The 7018-nt window shown below is 41.0% G+C and overlaps 1 non-coding gene across 1 annotated transcript; it reads left to right on the top strand.

Annotated features, from left to right (window-relative positions):
• The first annotated feature begins 6615 nt into the window (after nt 1-6615).
• Nucleotides 6616-6722, top strand: LOC122297957. Its single transcript, XR_006239019.1, has one exon. It is a non-coding gene; the product is annotated as a small nucleolar RNA R71 (small nucleolar RNA).
• The last annotated feature ends 296 nt before the right edge of the window (nt 6723-7018 follow it).

Below are 7018 nucleotides of genomic sequence, written 5' to 3'. Positions count from 1 at the left end.
GTAGGCAGGAGCCAAGCCACATCTATTCCCTTGAGGATGAACTCTTCCCAAGACAAGATATCCGTCGAGTTGCCGTTGTCGATGAGGATTCTTCTGGTGGTGAATTTAGCGATCTGCATGGTGACCACTAATGCATCATCGTACGGGTAGAAGACGCCCTCCTTGTCAGTTTCTCTAAAGGAGATCAAGAAAGTGGGCTCACCCCTATGATACTTAGTGGGGAGGCAAGAGGCTGAGTAAACTTCCAGATATCGAGCCTCTCTCGCTTGTGCTTTCCTTCCAGATGAAGTTGCGTGTCACTGATAAAACCTCCCTCAATGCTGCAGATTTCTCCCACAGGGGGCATCTCTTGGCGTGGTTGCTGTGGAGGGGCATGTGGTGGTCCCCATTTGGCTTCCCTCCTTCTCGGACTTTTCGCCTCCTTTGCTGATATCCTATGCTTGGACTTCTCTCCAACAACACCCCCTCCACGACTACTCCATGCAGAGGGTATTAGCGTAAAGCCTGGTCTCCCCATTGTGAATGGCACTGCCCCATGCTCTGGATGGTTGACTGATGGTAAGTGTAGTAACGACGCTCCTCCAGGTTTGGTTGTTTATCCTCCTTCATGATGGTGAATGTTGATTGGTCGTGCCAATATGGCTGGTTCCTTACGATGGGCTTTTCTTTGCTTACCTCCCGTTGCTTTCGTTCAGCCTTCTCTCGAGCGTGGCTTTTGGTGTGAGTTTTCCCTTTCCTATTTGCTTACTCTAAGTCTTGTCGTCTAGGTTTGGCCAATGCGCGGAGGGTATTCTTGGCGTTTATGAAGTTGTTGGCTTGATCCATGAACTCTTGGAGGGTCGTGGGGGTCATTTTGGCTAGTTCTGTCATGAACGTCGATCGAGGCCAAACTCCCCTGAGGAGTGCTACTGGGGTGATCTTTTTGTCTTGGTCCTCTACCTTCATTCACCCCTTGTTAGCAAGCCAGATAGGTTTTCATGTTTTTATCTTCCCTCTGTTTGACGGTGAGGAGGAAGGCAGCACAACGCATTCTTCTCCTACTGGACATGAAATGAGTGAGGAACAAGCAAGCTAGTTTGTCGAAGTTTCCAATAGAGCCGGGTGCCAGGGAGTCGAACCACGTCCTTGTGGGTCCCCTCAAGGTCAGTTGGAAGGCTCTACAACCCACCTTCTCAGGAAACCCATGCAACGTCATGTGAACCTTGAAGGTTTCAAAATGCTCAACTGGGTCCTGGGTCTTGTCATACATCTCCATAGACAGGACCCAGGACTTTGGTGGTAGCAGAACCGCCATCACCTTTGAGATGTAGGGCAAGCCCATCTTGATGAGTATCTAATCTATTGTAGATCAGATCCCTATTTTTCTAATCATTTCCTCATTCTTTTTCTTGAGGTTGAGTAGCTCATCTTGCATACATTTCCTCTCTTCTTGGTCATTTTCACCCTCTTCTTCCCACTAAGATTGCTGGTGCTCATTGGTGCTTAGACCTCCATGGTGGGCTTACTCTTGAAGGTTGTCCTTGAGGGCCTAGTTCTCTGCTTGGAGGGCATCCATTTCGTTGGTGAGCTTTTCAACAAGTTGTTCCATGGCCGCCAATCTTGTCTTCATGTCACCTGAGGTTTCTTCTTACAGGTCCTGCACCAACTGAGAACGACATACGAATGACAAGTTTGTTTTTCCAATTTTTTGAATCCTATAGGCGGCGCCAACTATTAACGACGTGTTCCATACATCTCTGGGTCAGGTCCTCAGTGGTCCTGGTCTTCTATTTCAGGGGCCTGCAACATTGAATAAGGGATCGAGAAAGGTGGCTCTAGGGTGGCCCGAGGAACCTCTGATGCCTAAGTTAGCTTGTATTTGCTAAGTAGTGGGGGTGACCGGTGCAAAACTGCAAGTGCACAGTATCGTAGTTTTATAGTAAAGTAATAAGAAGAGTATCGTCCTCAGGGATTGGTACCTTACTCTTGCCAAATACCAAAATTATGCTAATCTCAATTTTATCTAGAGGAATCACTAAGGTTTTTGTAGTAGCAATTAAAACTAGATCAACTCAAGAGAAATAAGCAAAGAAAGTAAAACTGATGTTTGAAGATCAAATTCAATAGGGAAGAAAACTTCTAGGAAATCGATTTCACCATAATTCTTCACTACGCTTTTCTCATCCAGCTAATTTAACTTAAACCTCTTTTGTCTATTAGCAAATCTCTAATTCATCCAAAAGCCTCTTTCGATAGTCAATTGGAAGTGATTCTAGTTTATCAATTCACACAAGAGTATGCAAATTAAATAATCAAGAACGCAATAAGACCAATGATTTAATTACTACACAGGTTCATACAAGTCTTTCGATCTCTATACTTATCTATGCTGAAATATCCAAGATCTACCCTATGATTCCCTCTTTCGATAGCAAATCACAAGATTAATAATCATCTAATCAATGGCCAGTTAATTAGAAGCAATAAATTCAGAATAAATCAGATAAACAAAGAGAGAATTTCATTAAATTAGCATGGACAAACAAGTATAGTTCGGAATTAGGTTACATCGTTTTCCTAGAAATTAGAAAATTTAGCTCATGCTAGAATTGGAATTCAACATAAACGAATTCACCATAATTATTCTGAGAAGATGGGAAGAAGAAAATAAACACTGAAAAATCCTCCTTGCAGCCTCAACTGGTCGTAAAAAACTCAAGGGAACGATTCAACGCCCTTCTCCCGTCCGTGCTCGTGTATGAATCCAACGTACGTGCAATAAATTGGAATTCTGTCTCCAAAACAAATGATTTGAATCCCTCTAGCTATGTTTTTCTCTCCCAAAGAGTGTTCTCCAGTCAAAAACCCACGGCTCTAGAGTGAAGAATGGCCTTTTATATGGTCCCACGGCGGAAAACCTAAAATCTGTCAAAATACGATGTTCGCTCGAGCGGGGTGTCGAGCGCGCGTCGAGTGTTCGACTCTGCCTGATTTCGCTCGAGCGTCCTATCGAGCGCACATCGAGCGTTCGACTCTGCCTGATTTCGCTCGAGCGGCCAATGTCTCCGCTCGAGCGATCTTCGTTTTTCAGCAACCTGCTCGAGCTCCCTGTCGAGCGGCAGTCGAGCGTTTGAATCTGCCTGAATTCGCTCGAGCGGCCAAAAGCCTCTGCTCGAGCGAACTTGTAAAATCTGCAATATGAAATTTTGCAAGCCATCAAATACCCCCAAACTTACAACTTTGTTTGTCCTCAAACAAAAAGAAAAACGAATGATAGTTTAGGCAATATCAACTTGGCCTCAAAGAGAAGTATCATCACTCACCAAGCTTTTATGAATTTAGATTTCATCTCTAGTATCTTACTCTTTTAACATCAAAGATAGCAAGAAAATCAATCAAAAATTTTGCAATTTGTCAAGCAAGAGTTAGGTGTTTACTTCAACCTAAAGCTAAGACCTTGAGTGCGTATGTGATATAGTCAATTTAACCTCAAACCACCTGCAAACTCAGATGAAAGTAGAACAACCAAAATCAGAAGAATTCTCTTAAAACTTAACCCCATAAGTCCAATTTTCAGAAATCCTCTCCACTAATGTAGTCAACACCAAAATCAAAGATCAAAAGGTCTTTATTAAGGTTGTAATGATAGGCCACAGGGTGAGGGTTAAGAAAGAACTGGATATGGGAGATTAAACAAACTGGGAAAATACTTAGTGAAAAGAACATTAAAAGAGAAACTCACATGATTCAAATCATAGCTCTTTCTTGGCAATATGCTCATACTTGTGGCATTATAATTGCTGTAATCACTGATGTAATACCAACACTTCCCTTAACAAAATTTTAGGTAATTCACTTTCCGCTTGGCGACTTCTTTTTCTTTTCTTTTCTTTTTCTTTTTCCTCTTCTTCTCTTTTTTCTTTGTTTTTTTTTTTTTTTTCAATCACTTCCTTTCTTCTTCTTCTTTTTCTTTGATCAAATAGAGCAAACATAATACGTTTCATCATGTAACCAATTTTCTCTTTTAAATGTAACTCTCCACCAAAGTATTTTCTCAAACTATCAACGGTAGATTCATTGTTTTTCAGGCTTAGAGCGGGCATGGTTTATGTAGTTTAAAGAATCAATAAAGGCTCATGAAGGCTCAAGGGGGTTGACTATGGAAACACACCATGTAATGATGGCATGACATTTAGGACGGCTGGGAAAGCTTTTTGGTTATGCCAAAGAAATGCCTAGATCATTTCTCTAATATTTGGTCTCAACTAGGATTTCGCCTCAAGGACCCATCAACGGATTCTAGAGCAAAGCAAAATCGAACCTCCCTCTTTCAATTAATTCAACTTCTTCTCTTCATAAACAAAATGGAATAAGAGAAAAATGACTATGTGCTCAATTGTGTTCAAGGTCAAAGATTTAAACCAAAGTACCCACAAAACTTCACTTGACATAAAAGAAATTTTTGAAAATTTTTCTCAAAACCATCTTCAATCACAAATTTCAGAGTCATAGAGAATTCAATCTTACTCCAATGCATGCTTGGTAAGAGACTCAAACAACCCATCAACAACCCAAGACTTAGAAAACAAGAGGATCAAATGATTATAGGAGTTTACACCCCCAAACTTAAACTAAACAATGTCCTCATTGTGATGCAAAAGTAAAAAGGATTGAAGAAATAAAGGAACTTCCCTGGTTTCATGGTGAACCTTCCGAGGTTTTAAAATTTTCCAGCTCTTTATTCATGCTAAATAAACCTGCATCAAAAACCAATTTATTAAAACTTAAATAAATAAAGATAATAAAATAAATGAAAGAAATAAAGATAGATCTATGGGTTGCCTCCCATAAGCGCTTGTTTTAAAGTCTACAGCCAGACTTTTCAATCTTCATCAATCGGGATCTCTAAGAGGAATAAGAGTACAGTTCCTCTCCACTTCATTGCTAAGTGATGTATCTTGCTGCAAGGCTCGTTCTAGGTGATTGGCTGGTGCATCTTCTTTAAAGGGCTTTTCCACACCTTGCTTAATGACATCAACCCGGAAGCAAGTGCTTGGCTCTTCTGGAATTCTCATGGCTTGGTAAATTTTGAACAAAACCTCTTCCTTGTTCACTCTCAATGTTAACTCACCCTTTTGAACATCAATCAAAGCTCTTCCCGTAGCCAAGAATGGTCGACCAAGAATTAGTGGGACTTCTTCATCTTCTTCCATGTCTAACACCACAAAATCAGCAGGGAAGATAAATTTATCCACTTTTACCAATACGTCTTCTATGATTCCACGTGGATACTTGATGGACCGATCCGCTAGTTGCAAAGAGATTGTTGTAGTCTTCATCTCTTCAAGTCCTAATTTCCTGCAAACAGAAAGTGGCATAAAATTAATGCTAGCACCAAGATCACATAAAACTTTATCAAAAAATGAATTTCCAATAGTGCAAGGCAAAGTGAAACTCCCCGGATCTTTCAATTTTTGAGGCAATTTCTTTTGAAGAATGGCACTGCATTCTTCAGAAAGCTTCACTGTTTCAAACTCCTCCAACCTTCTCTTCTTGGAAATGATGTCTTTCAGGAATTTGACATAATTTGGCATTTGTTCCAAGGCATATGCAAAAGGAATATTAATGTGAATTTTCTTAAAAATATCCAAAAACTTAGAAAATTGCTTATCTAGTTTTTGCTTTTGAAAACGCTGAGGGTAAGGAAGTGGAGGAGCAAGAATAGGAGGATTGTCAGGAAATGAAATTGTAGGAGGCAAGTCGGTCTCCTCTAGTGTATTATTGACAATCTCATCTTCTTCTACTTTATTCTTGCTTTGGCCAATGTTCACAGCTGTAGGGGTGGACTTGCTCTCCTTCAATGTTGACCTCTCTATTTCTTTTCCACTCCTAAGTGTGATGGCCTTGCATTGTTCCTTTGGATTCACTTCAGTGTTGCTGGGAAAAGCTCCTCTTTGTTGGGCATTGATGGTAGTGGCTAGTTGCCCAATTTGCACTTCAATATTCTTTATAGCAGCTCCCATATTGCTACAATGAGTCTCAATGTTGTCCAACCGTGAATCAGTCTTTTTAAACCTTGCATTGGTCTCCTGAACAAAGGAAACCATGGCATCCTCAAGTGACATCTTCCTCTCGCTTGGTTGGCTATCAAATCCTGGAGGATGTTGAGGTTGCAACACATTCTTGGTATTTCCATATGACAAATTCTCATGATTTCTAAGCCCTGGATGATAGTAATTTGGCATAGGATTACCACGATAATTGTAGTTTCGATTGTTGACATATTGAACTTATTCTTGACTCGCCTCATTGCTTGGAACTATCATGCTTGTGGATGCAACATATTCTGTACTTTGTGGTATCCTTTGTGTTGTCAAGGCTGAAATCTGATGAGATAGAGTAGCTACTTGAGCGGAAAGAGCTGCTATCGGTTCCAAGTCATGAATTCCAGCAACCTTCTTAGCCAAAGTCCTCTCAGTTGGCCATTGATAGTTGTTTGAGGCCATTTCCTCCAAAAGTGCAGTAGCACCTTCAGCTGTCTTCGACATCAAAGTTCCACCAGAAGCAGCATCAACTATAGTTCGAGTTTGCCCATTTAACCCATTATAGAACATCTGAACTTGCAACCAATCTGGCAATCCATGTTGTGGGCAACGTCGAATCAAGTCCTTATACCTTTCCCATGCTTCATAGAGTGACTCAAAATCATTTTGCTTGAATTGGCCAATCTCACTCCTGAGTTGGGCTGTTTTGGCAGGAGGAAAGAATTTAGCAAGAAACCTCTCAGCCATGTCCTGCCAACTAACGATGCTTCCCGGTTGTAGAGATTGTAGCCAACCTCTAGCCTTGTCCCTCAAAGAGAAGGGAAACAATCTCAGTCTAATGGTGTCTTCAGTAACACCATTGATCTTCACAGTATCACAAATCTCCAAGAACATAGCCAGGTGAATGTTGGGATCATCAAGTGGTGATCCACTGAATTGAGCCTGCTGCACCATGCTAATCAAAGCTGGTTTGAGCTCAAAGTTGTTGGCATTGA

The sequence above is a fragment of the Carya illinoinensis genome, chromosome 15 (genome assembly GCF_018687715.1).
Source record: "Carya illinoinensis cultivar Pawnee chromosome 15, C.illinoinensisPawnee_v1, whole genome shotgun sequence".
NCBI classification, from domain to species: Eukaryota; Viridiplantae; Streptophyta; class Magnoliopsida; order Fagales; family Juglandaceae; genus Carya; species Carya illinoinensis.
Note: the sequence above shows the minus strand (reverse complement) of the source record. Positions and strands in the feature narration are given on the sequence as shown.